This window comes from Danio rerio, chromosome 16 (assembly GCF_049306965.1).
Source record: "Danio rerio strain Tuebingen ecotype United States chromosome 16, GRCz12tu, whole genome shotgun sequence".
Lineage (NCBI taxonomy): Eukaryota > Metazoa > Chordata > Actinopteri > Cypriniformes > Danionidae > Danio > Danio rerio.
The window spans coordinates 25,288,551-25,310,226 of record NC_133191.1 but is presented as its reverse complement, the minus strand read 5'-3'; the positions used below and the strand labels follow the sequence as shown (position 1 = coordinate 25,310,226).

Genomic DNA, 21,676 nt, shown 5'->3' with positions numbered 1-21,676 from the left:
GGACTGGGTCACTAAAGACTCGTGTATGCAATAATGCTTGACGAAACATTTATTTAAAGTCCATGTGAAATAAAAAAGGCACAAAATTAATTCTGATTCTTCTATAGTTGAACAATTAATCTGTGCAAATTAATTCACTGACAAAAAAGGTTTGTTTTGGTTATCTCCGTTCAAAGTCTGACCATTTGCTTCTGCGTTTGGAGTGGTGGTCTTTCGCTGTTGATGTCAGTTTGACAACTTCAGCCACAGAATTCTTAACTGTAAATTTGCTCCTCTTAACTGTAAGTTTGCTATGGGGAATAATACAAGAGAATGACATTTCAGTTGGGCGTACATCAAGATACGATATAAGTCTCTGCAACTTCCTGTTCACACAGACTTTAAGTCTAATAAAATACACAACATATCAAAGCATATTTGGTGTTTCTCTGTTTCTTTTCAATCTAGAAATCTAGGCTGTATGAGATTATTAGCATGGTCACAGAGCGTATGGTCTGTGTCACTAGATAAAATGGGCTATATGCACCTCAAGTGTTTTTCAGCCACTGATAAAGCGCAAGTTTGCTTTGAGGGAATGAAGTGAGGGAATGGTGTTTTTTTTTTTTTTTTTTTAATTGAATACAAGAATAATAACATCACTGCATTGAAGAAAAAATACAATAACAAAAAATAAGAAAGACAGAGAGAAAAAAATACACAGCCTCAAACATTAATAAAGAAGATTGTCATAAGCTTTAAGAAACTTATTATTCTTCTTATTATTACTAAGCTTAAGAGATTCAATATTATATGAAATTTCAACAAGGAAAGTATTAAAAACAGGTATTGTTTTTAGAAACTTATTTTTGTGTATAAAAAATTTACAGTGTAACACAAAAAAATTTACAATAAGATCGAGAGCATGATCATTATCCGAGAAATACAGAAATATATCTTTTATAGACAAATTTAAGTCATGTTTAAAAATGGATGATAAATAAAAAGTAATGTCATTCCAAAGATTTTTAATGTGAGTGCAACTATAGAATAAGTGAAATAAAGTCTCTTCATGTGTATTGCAGAAAGTACACAAATTAGATATATCAAAATAATTAGCAATTTGGGAATTTGTAGGATAAACATTATGCAAGATCTTAAAATGTATCTCTCTTATTTTGTTGGATATGCTGATTTTTTCAGGTAATAACCATGCTCTCTTCCATTGAATGCAGTCAGAGAAGTTGGTCCAAAAAAATTTACATCTTGGGGTGGTATATACAGAGTAATGTAACAAACGTCTGACATGTCTGTTTCCACATTTTTTATCAAAAAAAGACACTCCATCCAAAAAAAGTTTAGGCCTAATTGTTTCCCTCTCATTAAAGTAAAGAAAAGTTTTAAATAAATGCACATAACTTTGTGACAAACTCTTTATAACACAGTTGAAGGATTTAGCTGGCAAAGAGAAGTTATACAATGTCATAAATTCTTCATATTCCAAAATATTGCCATCATTTTTAAATAAGTCCAAAACAAAAACTATTCCTCTTTCAAACCACTTATTAATAAAAAGAGATTTCCCACGAGTTAAGACATTAGAGTTGTTCCAAAGAATTTCTTTGTGTGGGGAAAAATTGTGCACGTAACACAATTTCCAAGCAAGTAAAGCTTGTTTACAATAATACCAAATTGAATTATTACTACGGAGACATCTTTGTAGCCAATTTATTTTAAATGAGCTAATTAAATCTTTGAAATTTAAAACCTCTAATCCACCCTCTGAGCGCCTATTAGATAAGACTGATTTTCTAATTTTATGGGTTTTATTCTTCCATATGAAGTTCAATAACACTTTATTTACATTATCAGCAATTTTGTCACTGATAAAAAGAGACATCGCAGGATAAACACAACGAGACAGCCCTTCAGCTTTGGATATAAGTACCCTGCCATAAATGGATAAGTCATGTTGAAGCCATGAATTAAAGATAATTCTAGTTTTTGAAATTTTAGGTGAAAAATTCAGATTTTGACGAGATAATATGTCTTTAGTAAGGAAAATCCCCAGGTACTTCACACAATCTTTAACAGGTATGTTGTGTATAAGAGATTGCTGTGTATCATAGAGACAAAAAATTTCAAGGAATGGTGTTTCAGTAGGGCGTACATTAACATAAAATACTAGAATAAAAGTCTCTGCATCTTCCTGTTTACACAGACTTTAAAGGGGACCTATTATACAAAAAGCACTTCTATAAGGGATTTTAACAAAGTTGTGTGTCAACAATGTTTGATTATAGGCAGCCTTTAACCTCACAAACTCTGCGTGACATCATCGACTTACCCTTTAAGATTTAAAGGGATATATTGCACCAGACCCCCTTAAGTGGTTTAATTTGTAAGTGTAGAAGCTATATTTTATGCACATATGCATCACTTCAGTTTTATTCTACTGTACAAAAGTTATTTACACTTAAATACACAATATTTTGGATACCTGAGCTAGGTATTGAACATTGGTTCATTTTTATATGTTTTATATGGATCATATATGAGACATGTACAAGTTATAGCTCAAATTAAAGCTCTTGCCGGTGCTCATATGGTTCTAGCGTTATTTTTACTGAATTCTATTCACTTGTCAAACAGTTGTCGAATGAATCACCGTGTTTCCATGGAGCAGAAGTGAAAACAATACATTTATAATCAATAAGCAGCCCCATATAGCTCAGAACGCTGTCATCTCTTACCTTATGCTGTGCTTTTCAAAACTGTATTTGAGGTGATGTGCATAAGTAATCCTTTAATATGTCTGACGTGGTCCAAACACAGTGAATTATGTTTGATTAAGCAAAAGAATATATGAAAACAATGATTGCTGTGGCTTGTAAAGCACATCACATCAGTTGGAATACAATAACTTTTACATAGATTATGGTAGAGACATTTTCTTTTTTCATATGATTACAGACAGGAATCACCAAAATTAATTACAGCACCCTAGACCACACAAAACCTAAAAGGTACACTTTCAAATTTGAGTTTATAAAAAAAATTTAAAATGTGCCTCTTTTTTTAAGTGTTTATTTTAACACAGAAAACATATACAATTACTTTAAACACTTTCAATGGTGTTTTATGAAAATTCAAATGAGTTTCTTTAATATAATACCAAATTTTTGCATTTACACCTTTTAAATTTGGGTAGGCAAAATCCAGGCGGAAATCCCAAAATAGCACTTGGGTTTAAGAAGTCGATGGTCAAAAAAAGTTTTTATAAGTACACCACAAAAAAAAAAAAAAAAAACAGAAAAACTGATTGACTCTTTTTGTACATGTTATTAAAGCGGGAAAGTCCTGCGTTGAGCAAATTTTCACACATGACATTTTCAGTTTTTTACAGAGATGACGTTAGTCCTGATTTAAATATACCACCAAAGCATAGGTGTTTTCAACACTGTATTTTCAAAAGAGCGCTAAGAGCATCTCATTTAAATTTAAAGCATCACCAAAATGGCATTTGCATCTGAATTTGAATCAAAGACTAAAAGGGGCAGATTTAAAGAGCTATAAAAATGTATTTGTCGGGTATGTTGAGCAGAAACTGAACATGTAAGGGGTATAATTGGTCCCCTTTAAGGGTTAAAGTACAGTGAGCTGCCTACCTTAACCTCGAGACAGCTGACACAGCCAATATACCATAAAACCTTCTTCTACAGCAGGCCATTCTTGCCTCAACCTGCCAGGTTTCTGTCGACGCACTGAAATTCCTCCTGTGTTGATTTGCATACAAGGGAATCGTTTTTTTAAAGTCTGTACTAGACAGATACACCCTCAGGTGTGATTAATATTATTTGTGTGCTCTTTCCACTTTAATTAGAGGAATGAGACAGATGTATACATAAGAAGCATTTGCGGATCCATCTTAAATCATCGATTCTGACAGTTCAATTCCTAAGAGGAGCTCATCCACCTGTCAGAACATCAGCACAGGAGCAAATGCATGCTAATAGAGTTTGATACTGAGATGAAAATAAGGATGGAAGATGGAAATTGAAATCGTAACTGTTTGGATATAAGAAAATACGTTTAATAAGAAGGGAAATGACATTTTTCAATAAGCTTTTGAAAACATTGTTAGATCAGTAGATATTCTTGTGGAGAAAATTAGGAAGGATGCTTGGGGGATGGCGTGAATATTTAGACAGAGGAAAAGAGTGAGTCAGCTGTATTAGGCGCTTTCAAGCATGTTGTTATGGATTTCATTTAGTGAATTGAGGCAATGATGTCTGGATCCATTGCATTGATTTAGTGATGATTCTAGTTCATCAAAGCAAGTGGCTCTCCATTTTCTGCCAATATGGATCCACTCTGTATTTCTTATTATGTGAATGAGTAATTAGGAGAAAGATGCTTTCCTCATTTTTTTTTCTGTCGTTTATTCTTGTGCCAGTTTTTGCATTCTTCTATTAATACATCAGCAGCTACATACAGCTATTATTTTGCATGTTTCTTTTCTTTTCATTTCTTTTCTTTTCTTTTCTTTTCTTTTCAGATAAACACCAGTCATCAATTAAAAAAATTCTGAAAGAAATTCCTAAATGTAATAATAACAACAATATTAATAATAATTTATACTTCCTGAACAGCAAATAAGCTTGTTGGAATAATATGCGAAAGATCTTTTGACTAGAGTACTGATATTATAAATTCAGCTTTGAAATTACAAAAATATAATAATAATAATAACAATAATCATAATCATAATAAATAATCATAATAAATAATAGGAATGAGAAATAAAACTTAAAAGTATATTCAAATATAACATTTTATTTAAAATAGCAAAAATATTTAATAATTTTGCTGTACTTTGGTCTGATGAGCAGAAGTGCCTTAAAAATCTTTAAAAAATTTAATTTTTTTACTGTTCTAAACCTTAAACACACACACACACACACACACACACACACACACACACACACACACACACACATATATATATAAAAACAAGGGGGCGAATAATTCAGGTGGGCTAATAATTCTATATAGTTTAAGTCAGAATTATTAGCCCACCTGAATTATTCGCCCCCTTGTTTATTTTTTCCCTAATTTCTGTTTAATGGAGAGCAGTTTTTTCAACATATTTCTAATCATAATAGTTTTAATAACTCATTTTAATAACTGATTTCTTTAATCTTTTATCCTTGATGACAGTAAATAAGGGTTATTAGGCAACTTATTTAACGACGGTTTATTCTGTAGACTATTGGAAATATTGTAGCTTAAAGGGGCTAATAATTTTGTCCTTAAAATGGTGCTTAAATTTTTTTTTTACTTTTTAAACATTTTATTCTTTATTAAATTTATTATATAATTCTTTGTTTAATTTATTATATAATAAATAATAAAGAATTATAAAATTCTTTATTATTTATTAAGACTTTCTCTAGAAGAAAAAATATTTTCAAACATATTGTGAAAATTTTATTGCTCTGTTAAACATCATTTGGAAAATATTTAAAAAGGAAAAAGAAATTCAAAAGGGGCTAATAATTCTGACTTCTGACTAATAATTCTGACTATATATATATATATGTGTTTTGCAGCTGGAAGGGCATCTGCTACGTAAAAACGTACTGGATAAGTTGGCGGTTCATTCTGCTATGGCGACCCCGGAGTAATAAAGGGACTAAGCCGACAAGAAAATTAAAGAAAAAATGGATATATATATATATATATATATATATATATATATATATATATATATATATATATATATATATATATATATATATATATATATAAAAGGGTAAAAATGACTTAATGTAACCTTGTGAATTACAGCCTTTAGTTTGGGGAAAACTTATCAATAATTTAATCATACCTTGATATTTGCATCTTTAAGTTTGTTGCCTAAAACAACTGAATATTAACCAGAGCATGACTTTGTAAAAATTATTGTTTATGCAAATTTGATTCTGTCATACCAATATAATATTACTATATACCAATATAATTACTGTAAATAAACTGGCAATTCTCAATTTTTTTCTGAAATGGTCATAATTAAAACATATTGCCTAAAAAAGATCTAAATTGTGAAATACAACTACTTTCTCTTTTTTCTGCTTTTGCTTTAATAGTAGATGGATAAGCAGCAGCAAAGCATTTCATATGATAAAATGTGTAGCAATTTCTGTCACCTGAGGGCAGGTGTGTGAGCTGCCTTGACTTGATGCTCGGTATGACAGAAACAAATTTGCATAAACAACAGCAGTTTTTACGAGGTCATGCTCTGGTTAACATTCAATCATTTTAGGCAACAAACTTAAAGATGCAAATAACGGTATGAGTGAAGTGTGTAGTGAAGGACTGGCCATCCAGAGACAAAGATATATACACATATATACATAAACAGCGCATCCAAAAAGTATTCATAGCGCTTCACTTTTTTCACATTTTATGTTACACCCTTATTCCAGATTAAATTAATTAATTGCCACTGTGCTCATTAGAACTTTCAGAGCAGCATATTTTTTTCTGTAACCTTCCCTAGCCTTGTGCCTAAAGACAATCCTGTCTCAGAGGTCTACAGACAATTCCTTTGTCTTCAAGCTTGGTTTGTGCTTTGACATGCACTGTCATTCTGGGACCTTTTATAGACAGGTGTATGCCTTTTCAAATCATGTCCAGTCAACTGAATTTATCACAGAACTTCAATTAAGCTGCTGAAACATCTCAAGAATGATCAGTGGAAACAGAATGTTCCTTAGATCAATTTAGAGCTTCAAGGCAAAGGCTGTGAATACTTATGTACATGTGATTTTTCATTTTTTTTTTTTTTCATAAATTTGCAACAATTAAAAAAAAAAACTTTTTTTCACATTGTCATTATAGGCTATTATGTGTAGAATTTTAAGGCAATAAATAAATTGAATCCATTTTGGAATAAGGCTGTAACATAAAAAAAAATGTGGAAAAAGTGAAGCGCTATGAATACTTACCAAATGCACTGTATCTATGGTTGTTTCATAGCCAGTTTCATAGGGATTCCTCAAATATAACTACTAATTGCACATCTGTGCATGTTCACACATATTTTATTGCATGTACAGTCAATTTGCTTTTTAATGACGCAGTGAACAAGACCTCCTCAGTTTGTCATTATCCTCGTCCCTCCATCACAACCCCTACTGTGCTTGGGTTCAGAGCAGAATGTTATCAAACCAGCCTTGCAGATTAGCAAAATTATCTCGCTTTGCTACTTCAAGTGAGACATTGTTTTTAATTAGCTGCTTTTGTGATGAGTTTATTCTGTTTAAATTAGATTCTGTGACTGATGAGGAGAGATTGCAGAGACAGCTACACCAGCAGGACAAGTATGGCTGTTTTATGGTTGTCAGTATTTGGGAGGGAATCTCTCATGCATTAAAGGAAAGATAGCAGGAAGACCTTGACATTACTCACATAGCTGAGCCTTGTCTGTTTATCAGCTCTACTCGAGTCCTCGTGATGCCCTGTCTGCCTCTCAAGCTGTATGTATTTCTTCCTGAAAGACAAGTAAAAGGAGATTTGCTTTAGGATATCTCTTTCATTGAAGATACTTTTGAGCACATATTTTTTCGACAACGGGAGTGTGAATAAAGGCTTTTAGTGATTTTCGTGATCCCCTTGTTTACTTTGCAGACCCTGGTAGTGCCAGGTTAGCTTCTGTTTTCTCTTTACTGATTAATTATGTTTATAGAAACACATATTTGAGGGGTCAAATCGAGGTTAAAAAAAAAAAAAAAACTGAATCAGTCTATCTGGCCGATCCCAATTTCAGTTTATCTCGTAAATCTGCAAGTTCACACTCCATGGGTCATTCAAGATAATTTTTCTATTACAGATCAGCAACAAACTTGTTAGGTTGTCATGGCAACCAGATTAAGGTGACCAGATTTCCGTCATGGAAACCAGAAATTTTTCCTCCTGTTTGAAGAGTAAAAACTCAATTGAAATCTCTTTTGAGAAACAATTGTTAAGTGCCTGTTAACAGTTTTTGCTTTCCATTTTGTAAGCGAGGATATTTATATTCTTTTATATATTTTTTATTTTATATATAGATATATTCTTTTCGGGACATCTTAAAGCAGTAATTCAATTTCATTTCTTTTGTTTTGTTAAATGTAATTAAGCTCACCATTAACAAGCATTAGTAGCAAACATAATCATAAAATATAAATGAAGGAATGTTGATTTTGAACTCTGTGACATTCAATAGATTCTCCTCTGTCAAAACAGTTCACTGGCACCAGTCTTATATCTTCATAGAGGGAAGGCATGAAGAAAGTGATGACAGCAAACCCAGTTACAGCTGCATTACCATCACATTTTGATGTTCACTAAAGCGGCAAATAAATATCCAGACCTTACATTTGATACGCTGAAAAAAAAAGCATTATTGTGCTGTTTGTAAGTCCATTTATCAGCATAGTTTATATCAGAATTCACTGCAATAAATACATTCATTAATTTATTTATTGCTATTTATTTTTAATTTTTTGCTGCTTTTCCGGGGCTGGGTTGCTGGGTTGCTGGGGCAGCAATCCTAGGAGAAAACCCCTGACTTCCCTCTCCCCAGACAATTACCCAAGCTCCTCCGGGGGGATCCCAAGGGGTTCCTAGGCCAGCCGAGAGACATAGTCCCTCCAGCTAGTCCTGAGTCTTCCCCAAGGCCTCCTCCTGGTGGGACATGCCTGGAACACCTCGCTAGGTAGGCATCCAGGAGGCATCCGAAACGCATCCTCACGGGTGTCAGTGCTCTTCACCCTATCCATAAAAGTGCATCATGTCACCCTTCGAAGGAAACTCCTTTCGGCCGTTTGTATCCAAGATACAGCGCAGAAGGCTGTTATAATCCATCCAAATGTTTATACAGCTATCCTAATAGAGAAGACTCCAGATCCAGATCTGTTTTTACATTACTGTGGCGGTTGGGGTAGGGGTAGTCGTTAATAAAATAAAATTTAGATGAATAAAAAATTAAATATAAATAAAATACAATCAATGGGAAACCTAATAAATAATAATCGTTAGCTTTCGCCCGAAGCCGTATGTGACCTATAGCTAATTAACCATGTAGATGGATGATGAAAACCTTATGAGCTTACTACACTCTCAGAAATAAAGGTACAGGAGCTCTCACTGGGGCAGTACCTTTTTAAAAGATACATATTTGTACTCAAATAGTCCACAGTGGTACCTAAAAGGTGCATATTAGTACCCAAATGTACCTAAAAAGTACATTTAAGGTACTATTATGTTCCTTTCAGATAAAAATATGTACCTTTTGAAAAGGTACTGCCCCAGTGACAGCTCCCATACCTTTATTTCTGAGAGTGTAGTAGGCACAGAAGACCCCTACTGCCCCTTTTTAGCTAATAACCACTGATAATGCCCATTCATTTGAGTGATAACATTTGAATCGGCTGGAACAACATATAAATAGCAATTAGTCAACATTCCTTTTTGCCGCAATGGGTTTACAACAAAGATTGAGAAGACTGTGGAGAAACCTGTGGTTAAGTGGTTTACTTTAGAGCCTAGAAACAATGTCTCAGGTCAACTAATCATAGGTATTAACGTCAATCTTGTTGTTTAGATATGGAATTAGCATGTGTCTCAAATGTGTTTCAAGGGACCACATAAGCATGTATTAGATGAAATGAAGTTCGATGTATGGCTGGTTGAAGAATGTTGTTACACCATGTCTTTGTATATTCACAATTAGCCATTTACATTTAATTCGCCAACATTGGGATGATGTTTTAAAATTTTTTTTTAGATATTGTTACATTAAAAAGTCTTAGTCTAAAAGTGACAAATAAAAACTGTTCATTGTCATACACTGTGTTCAGCCTCAGGGTGCAGTTTGTAATGCCATGAAAAGTGATTTTAAGTTCTGGGTTCTTGTAAGTGCCATTATAAACTGCTGCTGACAGGTATTGTCAGTTTCTCTTTACATTTTTATGTGCTGTATGTGTGCGCAAGTGCGTGTAAAGAACTGGTAGAGTATTTCTAATCACTCCTGCATTTTTCCTGAACACTTGTTTTGTTATATTAAATCTAGAAAGTATTTGGGGTATTTTATGTTGCTGTAGAAAGCATGCAACAGATTTGTATGTCCTCGGGCTACGAGTTCCCTTCAAGATTCTTTTGTAAGTATACCAGAGAAACACACACATGTGTTTTGCATAGGAAACTTTGAACACACTGGATGTGTGTGTACACGTCTGTCTCTTTGACTAGTCATGCCTTTTAGCCAAGTCTGACACACACACAGGCAAGATGCAGCTTGTTCTCCGCAGTTCTCTGTGATTTTGTCTGATCAGATGTAGCTTTTAAAATGGAATGCACAAAAAAAATCTATTTACTGTTCCTTGCTCTCGTTGGTATAAATTGGCCTAAATAAATTGAAAAATGAAATAGATTGTACAACAAACAATTTATTTTTGTTGACTGTCTGCTATTTTCGGTATGCGTAAAAAAATCAGGAGATAGTTACTATCACAGTGGTCGATTTGAGATGTGAGGCTGCTGTTTTTTTTATTAAAGGTCCTCTTCAACATTTAAAGTAAAAATGTTTGATCTCTCTGGGTCCTCCACTGGTAGTCAGCCAATTGAATGTAAAAGCAGTATTACTGAGTATTAAAATTCTACTCAGCTGAGAAGTGTTCCTCCATTTTCCATTAGGCATTAGATTGCTTGTGTATTTTTGTGATAGTGGGGATCTAGAACTGTTCTGTTACTAATATTTTTTACAAGAGGTTCTTTAATTGTTTTTAGCAAAGAAGGGAAGCGTATTTCGGTTTGAACAGTCTGAGGGTAAGGTGATGACAGCATTTCCATTAATTATATAAGCTTATTGTTTTCTTGTTGAATGTAGATTGTAAAGCGTCCTTAACCCCTAAACGGTCACCTTCCTGCTTTACATCACTTTTTTTGTCTTTAGATCACAAGTTTACATCATTTTTTAAAAACAAATCCTAATCTAATCATGACAAACTATACTGTTAGAAAGGTCTAATACTTTTAAACACATGTCTACTACTGTTTTGTTTTGTTAGGAAGAGTTTAAGAGAGAGAGAGACTAAAACACATTTATTGTCACCTTACAACCTATGGGACCATTTACAGCAGGGATGCCCAAACTTTTTGTGATGAAGGGCCAAATACCAAATTTGATTGAGAGCAGTGGGCTGAAGGTAAATATATTAAACTGTATAAAAAAGTTGCCCTGGATAATGTCCTCAGTTATTTTAAAATTAATAGAAATGACATGACATGACATGACTTTAATCAGATTGAGCATTGGATTTTATATATTTCTTTACACTTCATAATTATCCTATTATAATGAACACAAAATAATTCCATATTTAACACAATGGAGTTTAATACCGAATACACTATAAGCTGCACCTGCCTTTCCCTTGTTTTGCTCACTGAGGATTTCTGAGTTGTGGTGTGTCCGATGAGCAAACTGGATGTTCATAAAAAAAAATAATAATAATTTACAACATGTAATTGAAACATTTAATCCAAGTTTTTTTGTAGCTTAAAATAAAACAAACAAATGAAAGGTTATGTTAAATTAGAAATGGCAATGTGTATTAAAGGTATTAATCCCAACTTTCTTAAAATTCTCCCTCTCTTCTCTGATGGAATGGTGGGCCAAATCAAAGGTTACCATGTGCCAACTTTGGCTCACGGGCCCTAATTTGGAGATCTCTGATTTAAGGTTACATTTTTAAATCATAATACTGTAGTCTAAACATAAAGCAAACATCAAAATCTATTTAAGCCTACATTTTTTAGTTTCCAAATCAGGTGATAGATTTTTGATAGATATTTCCAAGCAACATTCCTTCATTAAATTCCCTAAAAGTATTTATCTGGGGTCGCCACAGCAGAATGAACTGCCAACTTATCCAGCATATGTTTTATGCAGCTGATGCCCTTCCAGCTGCAACCCATCTCTGGAAAACATCCACACACACACACACACACACACACACACACACACACACACACACACACACACACACACACACACACACACACACACACATACACTATGGACAATTTAGCTTCCTCAATTCACCTGTATCACATGTTTTTGGACTTGAAGGGGTAACCGAAGCACCCAGAGTAAACCCACGCAAACACAGGGAGAACATGCAAACTCCACATAGAAATGGCAACTGACCTAGCTGGGGGCACTTTGCTACAGCATTTTGACTCATAAAGTATTACGTTTTAGATGTTTTTAGAGGCTAACTTCTAACTTACCATATTACTGTAGAATTTTATGTCTACTTTAAACATTGTCAAATGTTAAAAATATGGTTCTTATTGCTCAAAATATGGGGGCAGCCTTGTATGGTCACGAATGGAAACAGGATGTTATCTGGTGGTCATGTTTGATTCTGCAGCTAAACAAAATTTTACTGAAAGCTAATTTTTAGAATACCAACTTCAAATTTGGAATATAATTTAATCCAATATTTAGCTTTGTTTTTAGGTTAAAGCAATTTATGCAATATTATTGCATAATTATATTATTTTAATTGCAATATTATATTATTTTCATAAACATCAAGGTACATAACTTTTGTTTTATTTAACTTTTGGAATGTTTTTCACTTCAGCTACATTCTGACATCTGTCTTCTTTAAAATGAGACCAAACTTATAATTATATATTTCTGTCTATGTTTAAAAAATGGGTTGAAATTCCCTGCATAAATAAAACTCAATTCTGTTGTCCTCATAAATTGATTAGGCTAAAAGAGTAATAAACCAGAATACTACAGCTTCCCAAAAAAACAGAAGCTGCGATATATAGGCGAGGCAGTGGCGCAGTAGGTAGTGCTGTCGCCTCACAGCAAGAAGGTTGCTGGGTCGCTCATTCCAACCTCAGCTCAGTTGGCGTTTCTGTGTGGAGTTTGCATGTTCTCCCTGCCTTCGCGTGGGTTTCCTCCAGGTGCTCCGGTTTCCCCCACAGTCCAAAGACATGCGGTACAGGTGAATTGGGTAGGCTAAATTGTCTGTAGTTTATGAGTGTGTGTGTGGATGTTTCCCAGACATTTATTTATTTATTTATTTATTTATTTATTTATTTATTTGTTTGTTTGTTTGTTTGTTTGTTTGTTTGTTTTATTTTATTTTATTTTATTTTATTTTATTTTATTTTAGTGATGCAGTTCCTACCTAGAGAAACTGAATTTTAAATAGGCAAATTTAATTTTTTTTTTTTTTTTTTTTTTATTGCTGGCTGAATGGATGTATTAATTTAAATGGATGAATTTCTTAATGACATGCAATAATAAATTGTTCACTGCAAAAATAGCATTATGAGGTAACAAAATCATATGTTTAGTTTTGATTTCTAGGGGACTTTAATAGAGTATATGCGGAAGTATGCAGAAGAACTTTTAATTTATCAGTAACCAACGCTTCCCGTGAACGCTATGCCATTTCAAAATTGGCGCGTTTAGGGTCTGTTCTCTTTAAAAATCAGAGAACTCAAGTGGCTGAGTGATACACGATATAAAGTGGGTCTCAGATTGTGAAGCACTGCATTAAATTACATGTCTTTAAAATATGAACATTTATTTTACCCCATGTAGGCCTATTCAATTGAGCTTCTGTGCTGGCCTGCTAATCCTAACGGGCGCATGCATGTAAACTTATTTTTATCTTATTTTACGCTTGAGCAACTAAATGAACACTGGTCTATTTAACTGATTGTATTTTAATTACATTACAACATCGATGCTATAAAAGGAACTGTAAAATATGAAAAAAAGTCACATTAACTGGTTACAGGAAGTATGTCAGTATAGAAAGAAACATTAGCTCTGCATCTACCCTATTATAAATAAAATTATAAACAAATGCGCATTTAGCTTTATTTAATTTTATTCATTATTTAATTTATTCATTTTAATTAATATATTTTAGCTTTATTCATTTTAATATTTTAAACCCTTTTTTCTGTTTGTTCCCACAAAAGATTTTTATTTTTTTATTAATATGTTTAATATATTTATGTTTGTATGTTTGTTTATATTTAATATTTAATATGTTTTGTTTTAGCTTATTTCAATCATCAACAGTAAAAAAAGCACAATAAAATATAAACACAACACTGTGTTTGGTCAATTTGTACACGAATATTTCAGAGATTCTTTTAGAGCTGTGTGATTGTTTTTGTAAATAACGTCGAAGTGTAAATAAGAAAAGCCGGAGTGGATAAACTGGATTTGCCTACTGTTTGCATAACGGTTTAAGTTTTCCACTCTGTTTCACTCATCCATGCTGTTCCAGATCGGATTTTAACCTGTGCATCACTCGGCAACATATTTTCTTTAACAGTGAACAAGAAACTTATAAACTATAGCTGCGTCCCAAATCGCATACTTATGCACTATTTTACGCCATTTTGTAGTATAAATAGTGTAAGTAGTGTGTTCACATTGAAAACTCTCAAAATAATAAGTGCACTTTAATTACCCGGATGATGCACTCATTCAGCCGCTAAAATGAAGTGTGGTATGATGGACACTTCACGCACTCAACGACCGCAGGTTTGCTTACGTAGCGGAAGGGGCGGAGCGATCGGACGCACATGTTGAATAACTTTATTTATTTTGGATAGTGAAAGCAAAATTCTCCTACGAGAGTGATTATAGCGCCTCCGCATGGTAAATGCGGCAATACTCACGGCAGGTATTACTTGATAATTCAGTCGTTTATTTCACTGATTTGGCAACAGTCAAACGTCATCAGGGAAACGGGTTGAATTTCCGCTTAGTAAAAAAACATTAGTGTGCCATTTGGGACAACACTACATACATATACTATCCTGTTGAGTGTGTAAGTGCATAAGTACATAGTGCATGAGTGCATAGTGTATAGTGTGCCATTTGGGACGCAGCTTATGTAAACGTTACCAGTTTTGTCTGAGAAGTAAGTCCTCAAAATCGATTACTGTACAGTTATACAACTGTTGTATGAAAGCAATATCAACTTCGCCATTGTTTGACGTCTCAGAAACAAACAGCCATACTGCTGCGTTATTAACTTATCACTAGCATAATATCATGTTAGCAAACCTTGAGGTTGAATGAATGCTGTTATTATGAAACGCAGGTGTCCTTTTATCTCAACACACTTAAGATCAATATGGCAGCTGATGAAGACTCTATATCACTCAGTAAGTATTAAAAGCCCTTCAATGAAACCATTAGAATGGAGAATCAACACTCACTTAGCAGCCTCTGGAAACAATAGAGGAGGGAGTGTGGCATGAAGAGCAATGTACACAGACAGCTTACAAAGTGATAAACAATGGTGAGCACACAGTCTGCTATGCAAAGGTGGGCTATTGAATCCAGCACAATTTATACCGTTGTCAATGTTTAACTTTACTGCAGTAAGTCTAAAGTGAAGCATATGCGTAATTGGACAGACACAGAATTCAAATACAGCAGTACTGTAAGCTTTTTTAGAGGAAATGAGAGAAGGAGAGCAGATGGGGACTGAAGGTAAAGTGAGATGAAAAAGCACTTAGTGAGTGACAGCAGAGAGTTTTATAGAGAGTATTTACGCACTTCTTTAGTTTGAGAAGGCAAAGTGAAATGAAAAAGATAATTTTTACTGCGAAAGCATTTACTGTACATGAAAATCACTTTCTGTCTGCCAGGAATCTGCTGTTAAATGGCACTCGCTTTAGTGTTAAAGATCAGATAGTAGAGGAGTTACAGTGAGAGAGGAATGGAAAAGAAGAAAACAGAGTATGTGTGAGGTCTGTTGAACGATGTCCATCTCTAGCAGGGGAATGTGCACTCTGGAGCAATGCAAAGTCTGTTTTCCATCTCTGTTTTGGTTTAAAATTAAGATAAGCAGATGGAAATTTTGCTTAATATAGTTAGACATTGTTCATTAATTTTAGTGTTAAAAACTAAGTGCACATGTCTGTGTAAATTATTTTAAATCACTAATTGTTTTCCATGTGCAGGTGGATTATTATGGAAGGTTGTTTTTGCATTGAGTTTGAAAAAAAGACACATTTTCTGTCAGTTTTTCTGAATCTTGCATTTCATAATCATAGATATTTTTTTTTTGAGAATTGTGATTTGATCACACATTTTCAAGCTCCAAACTCACACTTTTCCCTCTTTTTTTCTCAACTTTCAGTTCTGTTCATGGTCAGCACTTACTGTACACTGTGCTCTGAGTACAAAAAAGTTACATGAAAAAGTCAGAATAAACTCTGATTCTGACATTGTTTGTGTATAACTTGCAATTTTAAAATAAAAAAGTCAGTATTGTGAGATACAAAATAAGAATTGCGAGTGGGGTAAAGTCAGAATTCTCAATGTGTATATTCATATAAAAAGCCTAGAGATAAAAATAGAGTTAATAGTACTTTATGAACATCACAGGTCCTTGGAGGAAATGTAGTGATGGACACTTGGATTGGATGGATTACATTTTGGTTTTGTTGATTGATTTAATGGGTGTCACGGTGGCGCAGTGGGTATAAGCACAATCGCCTCACAGCAAGAAGGTCGCTGGTTCGGTCCCCAGCTGGGTCAGTTGGCATTTCTGTGTGGAGTTTGCATGTTTGTGTGAGTGTTCCAGTTTCCCCCACAGTTCAAAGACATGCGCTTAGGTGAATTGAATAAGCTAAATTGGCCATAGTGTACGTGTGTATATGTTAGAGTGTATAGTTGTTTCCCAGTGTTGAGTTGCAGCTGGAAGGGCATATGCTTGATAAGTTGATGGTTCATTCCGCTGCGGTGACCCCTGATTAATAAAGGGACTAAGCCGAAAATGAACGAATAATTTATTTAAACCTAGTGTACTACACTAAATCTAAATGTTATGTTTATTTTCTATTAATGTTATGGTCAAATCTTTTTGCCGTTACTTTTGAAATGAAGCTCTTGCTTTACAAATAAGTAAAAGATAAAATAAAACATTACTTACTATTAATATTTAATAATTATGTAAATGAGGCAATAATTATTTGGAGTTTTTTTTGATGAAACAGATGTGCCTATTGAAAGACAGATGAGGAGAAAAGATTGAGAAGGACTGAGATGGGTGATGGGTGGAGAAAAAAAAAAAAGAGATAGATGACAGTGGAGGAAAGACAGATGGTGCAGTGACTCCAGTTTTGGTAGAAGTATTAATGGACACAGCTGTCACTTTGTGTGTGTGTGTGTGTGTGTGTGTGCGTGCGTGCGTGTGTTTGTGTGTGTTTGTGTGAGGGAAACATGCATGAATGTTAGCGACACTCCTAAGATGAGAACTTGAAACACATTCTCTCTTTCTTCATTTTTTAACAAATACATTAAGTGTTGCTTAGATGAAGAAATCATGAGGTCTGGGTTTGGCCTGTGGTAGATTTGGGTTTGGACCATTCAGAATAACTATACATTTATATATATATTATTTATTTTACACAGATGTTTGTCATCATCAGCTGATGCTAAAACTATGCATGAGTTGAGGGTAAATATATGTTGTAATTGTCATATGTTGTACTTGGCTGAATTGTTAGCATTTCATTCTCCTCTAGCAAGTGTAATTGTTTCTTTTGTAAGCAGCAGTGTGACCCCCCAACCAAACAAATGAATAAATGAATTCAGTAATAGGCACACAACAATGTTCAGGGTTTCTCTGGGTTGTAAAAATGTCTTGAAAAAAAGTGATTTTGCACTACCGCAATTAAAAGCTTTGCTGTGATTTTCTTTCAATGTAATAAAGAATTTGGAAAATAATAAGCAAATAAAATGGAATTTGTGAAATAATAAAAATTAATCTCATAAACCCCTTATATTAAATGTTGCATTTAATTTATTTTTAGGAATCCAAAAAAAACGCGCGCACACACACACACAGACAGACAGTGCGCTTAGCTTTGCACTGTTTAAAACTATTTGCCTTAGTAATGTTGGTAAAAAAAATAAAATGGTTAAATAAATAAAAAATTATATTCCTTAATGAATTTTTTAAAGATCATGTTCCATAAAGATGTTTTGCAAATGTTGTACTGTAAATTTATCAAAACTGAATTTATGATAAGTAATATGCATTTAGATCAGATTTACAAATAGTTGCATCTTAGACAATATTATGTCCATAAATCATATGAAAGCTTGTTTATTCTTTCAGGTTGTGTTTAAATATCATTTAAGAAAAGATCGACCCTCATGACTGGTTTTGTGGTCCAAGGTGACATTTGAAAACATGTTAATTGATAACCATGGATATATATATAATGCTTCAAATGGGATTAAATCTATCTCTGAAAAACAGTCATTTACTGCCTGCTGTACTAAAGAGTCATTCTAAACCAGAGTGCTCAAACCTGGCCACTTTGAAAGGCTCTTCAGATTTAAGGATTTCAAAGTGTCTCCTCTATGGACACCTTTCTCGGCTATAATTGTGCATGTTTATTTGTGATGAGATTACTCAACATGACACAGATGTGCTTTCCAAGAAAGTTTTTTTTTTTTTTGAAGCTCTCATTCTTAAACCATATAAATTGATTGGGCTAAGGGATGAATCCTTTAGAATGGAACAGATAGTCACATGTATCTGCTGCCATCTAGTGAGTATAACGAATACAGCAATAATTTGTTCTAGCATGCTTAGATCATGTAATTAACACTGACCTAAATTTTGATTGAAACTCGAGATTATTTATTACAGTTCAAAATGCTGAGGCCTAAGACAGCTAAGACAGTGTGTGTGTGTGTGTGTGTGTGTGTGTGTGTGTGCGTGTGCGTGTGTGTGTGTGTGTGTGTGTATGTGTGTGTGTGTGTGCGTGCTTGCGTGTGTGGGTGCTCTCATGTGTACGTGCCTCATGCAGCATTAATGGCTTTTATCAAAGTGAATTAGGCATGAAGAATAGAAAAGCTGAGGTATCCCAGCGGACCACACATCAGTGGGAAAACGTAGAAATGTAAAACACCCGCTCAACACCTGAGAGCAGAAAATTAGCCTGGAGACACTCCACCAGATAAAGAAGCCATTAAAGAAAGGACACATTAGCATAATGTTATTGTTTGATTTTCTGGTTATGTCTTCTTTTCAGGTGCTGTCTGCAAGGAGAACATTTTTATTTACACAATCACATTAAGACGCAGTGCATTCTCAGAGAAAGAGAGATTGATGAAGACAGGGCGAGGGGAGGAAGAGGGGTTTAAGAAAAGATCTGTAAGTTTGAAACATTCTTGAAAGTTTCATCGTAACTTGTTTTGGAATTGGAAAAAGAAAAAAGGAGTGTTACTAAATGTAAATATAAGACACATTTACTGTTAGTCTAGGCAGTTACTTTATTCTGTTTATGTTTATGTTGGCTTGTGTGTCAACTTAGTCCAGACATCAACATGTACACAGATCTATTTTTTTTTTTTCATAGGACTACATACTCAGACACACCATACACGCACAAAAACAGCTTACTTACAGCTGACATCAAGTTCATAACATGGTATTGTTTGTTCTCAGTGCACACAATTACAGTGGCCCCAAGTACAGATAGATGGATGGATGGATGAGTGGATGAAAGGATGGATGGGTGGACAGACAGATATATATAGATAGATTATTCGATGGACGAGTAGATACAAAGACAGATAGTTAAATAAATGGATGGATAAGTAGATTAAAAAAAAAGTTGTATATTATTAAATATTATTACAACAATTATTATATATTACATTTAATGAAACCTGAAAGTCTTTTTTCAGTGTATTTTAATGCTTAGTTATCCAATAAGAATGTATGTTATTGCATTGTAAAGCAATTTACATTTTTTTATAAAGTATGCATGCACACAAACACATAAATGTTAGTCACTTAAAAATCTAAATAGTTTTATGAAATATTTCAGTATTTCAATGTACATTATTGATTTGTTTTTGTAAATATATGGTCCTGCTTAATCTTCAGTCAAAAATACCTTCACTTCACCTCTGCAATGGCATCTCTTCTTCACTCTAATGGTATGTTTACTGCCACAAGGGTGGGACAATCTGTCATTCACATGAGATCACAATAGCAACCCGCAGTGGCGGAGTCAGTTTCTGATGAACAATACCTAAAAGTTTTCTTTTTTCAAGGTGTTTCACTCTGCTACACATCACAATAAATAAATAAAAAGCAACTATTGAAAATTTAAGTGACAATATGATAAACCTCTTAGAATAGGTTTATTAACATCCAAAGTTAGCAAAAAATGTTTATAACACACATTTCACCATCACCTCTTTCATAAAATGTGTAGAAATCTACCTTTCTTAAGTCTTCCTTTCCAAGAGTTTACTGTGCCCTGATGGGTCAGATGGTACACTACAGCCTTACAATCTGCAGGCAAAGTATGGCCAGCCCAGACAGCTTGTTTAATCTGAATTTGAGGCTATTATGAGTACATCATCACTTAAAATAGGTTATGCTAACTCATTTCACTCATTCACCCTGTCTGTCCAATCCCTAGATGGTATGTTGAGGACTCTGGAGGGCCAGAATGTATATGAGCTGATGTGTGGTTCTCACATTGAGTCTTTTGGGCAAAATGCCCCTCACCTACAGAGATAGCTTCGTGGAGTACTGCTTTAGTCATGACATCCATCAATCTGGTACTGACAGAACTTATACACTCCCCAACCTAGCAGCCTGGTAACAGACAAAAGTAAAAGTTTGTAAAGTATACAAAGAGATCCATAATACCGCATGACTCAATTAAAGGCACTTCAAGAGTTCACACTTAGATACTGTTTGACAACTTGTTAGCAAGTTAGCAGGTTTGGCATGCTGTCCCGGGAGAGAACCCTGAGCTCGGAGATAGTTGAGCCCAGGGCTCCCGCCAGGTCCATAAAGCATGTGAGGGGAGTATGAGGTCAGGTGTTCTCGAGAGCTCCCCTCGGCAAAAGAGGAAAGGAGGAGAAGGGGTGGATGGGGGGTTTCTTCGGAAAACGAAGATAGGGGTGTAGATCTTAGCTAGGTTATTTATAGTGAGTTTGGATCGTTCCGATTGGCTAGCTAATGAGCGTAGATGAGTGGCTGGCTGCAGTCAATCATATCACGTGCTCCTCTCGAAATTAGTTTATGAAACTTCATATCTGGAGCAGTTCAATTAAAAACAAGTAATGTGTATGATTCAGCATAGCTTAAACTTACCTGATATAAAATGAGAACTGCAGAATCGAGCATTTTTAATTAGGTCCTCACTCCATTCAGCTGTTTTGATGGCTATTAGCCAAAGACGTCTGTGGTTGGCATTAAAAGCAGTGTGGTGTATGGTTAAAATAAAGTTTGTCTATTCGATTTTAGCTTCCTACCGCACAACACAACATGTTTGCTATTGCAACTGATCTTTTTTTGCAACCAGTATGGGAAGTTGAACCCATGTGACGTCATGTGTGATGTAGGTTGGTAATTCCCCTATAACCTTATGTGAAAAATGAGAAATGCAAAAATGAGAATCTGTGTCTCATTTTGCAGTCTGCTACTGTCAGCCGGAGGTCGCATTTCGGTCACGCATGCTTTTAGAGCCTTCCGGAATGAATGAAATGCACGGTTTTTCACCAAGGCAATCTGGGCTGTTTTGGTATGTTGAATTATAGTATTTT

General features: G+C 34.3%; 1 long non-coding RNA gene across 2 annotated transcripts; it reads right to left on the bottom strand.

The window, feature by feature from the left end:
- Positions 1-593: 593 nt before the first annotated feature.
- LOC141378056 (uncharacterized) lies at positions 594-14,606 on the bottom strand. 2 transcript variants are annotated; one of them, XR_012391633.1, is made up of 4 exons: positions 14,541-14,606; positions 8,614-8,793; positions 7,450-7,531; positions 594-3,752 (listed from the first exon to the last, which is right to left on the bottom strand). It is a non-coding gene; the product is annotated as an uncharacterized lncRNA (long non-coding RNA). The 2 variants fall into 2 exon arrangements; XR_012391631.1 differs by lacking the exon at positions 8,614-8,793.
- Between the last annotated feature and the right edge of the window lie 7,070 nt (positions 14,607-21,676).